Source organism: Pinus tabuliformis, chromosome 8 (assembly GCF_031772625.1).
Source record: "Pinus tabuliformis cultivar Carrire ecotype Pingquan chromosome 8, CPIR1, whole genome shotgun sequence".
NCBI classification, from domain to species: Eukaryota; Viridiplantae; Streptophyta; class Pinopsida; order Pinales; family Pinaceae; genus Pinus; species Pinus tabuliformis.
In genome coordinates, this window is record NC_142294.1 from 402,395,991 (window position 1) to 402,398,308 (window position 2,318).

The following is a 2,318-nucleotide window of genomic DNA, read 5'->3' on the forward strand; positions in this document are numbered from 1 at the left end:
TTCTATTGCCAACAAATAAAGAAGTGATCCAGCTAATTCATAGCACAAATTCCACCTGCCATGATGTTTCTGCAGACAGCCATCCAGTACTGTTTAATGACATGCTATGTTTGTGTTTATGATTACAGTGTTCCTGTTTACTTAACCATCTCTTAATTGATGAACAAGCAGAGGAGCTTGATGATTCTATTCGTAACTAATAGAATTGAACATGACATTCACCATGACCATTTTTTATAGATGATTCGAATTTAAATTGAATTCATATGCAGGATCATTAAGTGCCACTTTGTGAGGGACGGTCAAGCAAATCTAGGATTTATAATGAGTCCAGCATAGAAGCTTCCAGTCATAAAAATGGTGTCTCACACAGACTTCTGAGTACATTTTCGGAGTAAGCAATCAAATACAAAATTTTACCAGGAGAGATTATGCATGCCAGAGATCGTCTTAATTTGAAATTTAGAGTATCATCACTTTTGAGCAACAGTTCAGCTAAACCGTTTGATAGAATGTAGTTATCTTGTTTGTGCTGGCAATACAGCGCAGTGCCTATTTCATCAATGTAACAATTTTTTATTAACATGGGAAATAATGACTATGCAGGTCAGCAGGATGAGGCATTCCCTCAGCTGAAACAAGAGTTGATAACTATGCTGCAATCGATGAACAGATCTATTTTACTGATGCAGAAAGCCGGCCAGCTGATGTAAGAAACTTGCTGGCTTCCAGGATTAGTGCGTCTGAGGAATTCATGGAATAGGACTTTTCATTGCGGAGTGGCTCAGAGCCACCAGCGCTTACAAAGATGGCCATTTGCAGCTTGCAGAGAGAAGCTTTTATTCCAAGGTCAACCAAAGTCAAAGATTCTGGAAATGAAAATGTAGAATCAGATCTGGAGGGTTGCACTGTTTGTTTGGAACAGCTTTTGCCTGGGGAACAAATTATATGCCTTCCATGCATCCATAGGTTTCACATTGGCTGTCTGACTGAAGGGCTTATAATTTGTGGAGAATGCCTATATTGCCAGGAAATTGTGCATTTGGCATCAGCATGATCATGTAGGATAACTTGAGTTAGAGCATCATCCATTGTGACCACTTCTGTGAATAGGATAAATGTAACTAGGAAAAAAAATTATTTCCAGGAAAGCAGTTATTTTTTGGAAGGTCAAAATCCCACTGAAAATTGAAGCCACGGCACCTTAAAAAATGAAACTCTTCTCTTCATGTTGTTTATCAAATCTGTGTATGTTAGGGTCAAATTTGAAGGTATGCAAAATTTTCGTAATTCCCATTTCTGCTGGAATACTATGAATACTTGACATACTCTTGGGTTCTCTCTAGTGGAGGTTAACATAATTTCTGTCTTATTCCAAAAATTTCACAGCAACAGGCTTTTCTGGAGAAGGATGTAGCACTATCATTTTTATTATAAGAGTTACGAAAATGTAGTAAATAATAATGCAACGACCTTATTGTCAGCACTTTTTCTGACTTGAGGTCAAGGGTGATATTTTAGACTACAGACCTGTACTAGCTGATAAAGAGGTGTATGATTTATCATGCATTACTTTTAAGTTCAATGTATGATACACCTGCCAGCGTTTGACCTTAACCTACATATGACAACCACCATGAATTATAAAACTGTGCCTACCAATTAAGAATACTGTTTCTTTTTATCACAAGGTATGTTTGATTGTTGAACAACTCCCTCCTTTTAGTTTAGTCTATTTTGGACGCAGAAACACCATGGGAGGTCTCATGTTTTTGCGTTTAGTAAAATGTAATTGTTTAAGAAATCTTTTGTGTTTTGTTTTTGGTAATTAGGAATGCTCAATAAGTAGTAAAACGAAGTAACTTGCATCTTCAACAATATCTAATCTCTTATGATACCAAAAGACCATGTAATGTTTTCTAGTCGAAATAAAATGCAAATGCCCGTGCGTTGTGATAAATAAAATAAATTATGACGGCCCAATTTTGTGTTGAATGGGCTATACGGTAGCCTTAGAGTAGAATATCTCTAAGGATATTAAACCACAGTTATAGAATAAGTTATAATATATATCCATTTGGTGGAAGCAATGGGTTAAACATAAATCTTAAGGTTATAAATAAGGCGACTAGGTGAATTTAATCTGGAAACCATTTATTTCACATGCAAGAGATGAATTCATAAGGAATCAATGAGTTCTAAATAGGACCTCCAATAACCAAAATCCCCGTTATAATATATATCCCATCTGGAGGAAGCAATGGGTTAAACATAAATCTTAAGGTTATAAATAAGGCCACTAGGTGAATTTAATCTGG

The 2,318-nt window shown here is 36.0% G+C and overlaps 1 long non-coding RNA gene across 1 annotated transcript; it reads left to right on the forward strand.

Moving 5' to 3' along the window:
• Positions 1 to 272: 272 nt before the first annotated feature.
• On the forward strand, positions 273 to 1,623 carry LOC149235772 (uncharacterized). Its single transcript, XR_016268331.1, has 2 exons — positions 273 to 394; positions 607 to 1,623. It is a non-coding gene; the product is annotated as an uncharacterized LOC149235772 (long non-coding RNA).
• Positions 1,624 to 2,318: the final 695 nt, after the last annotated feature.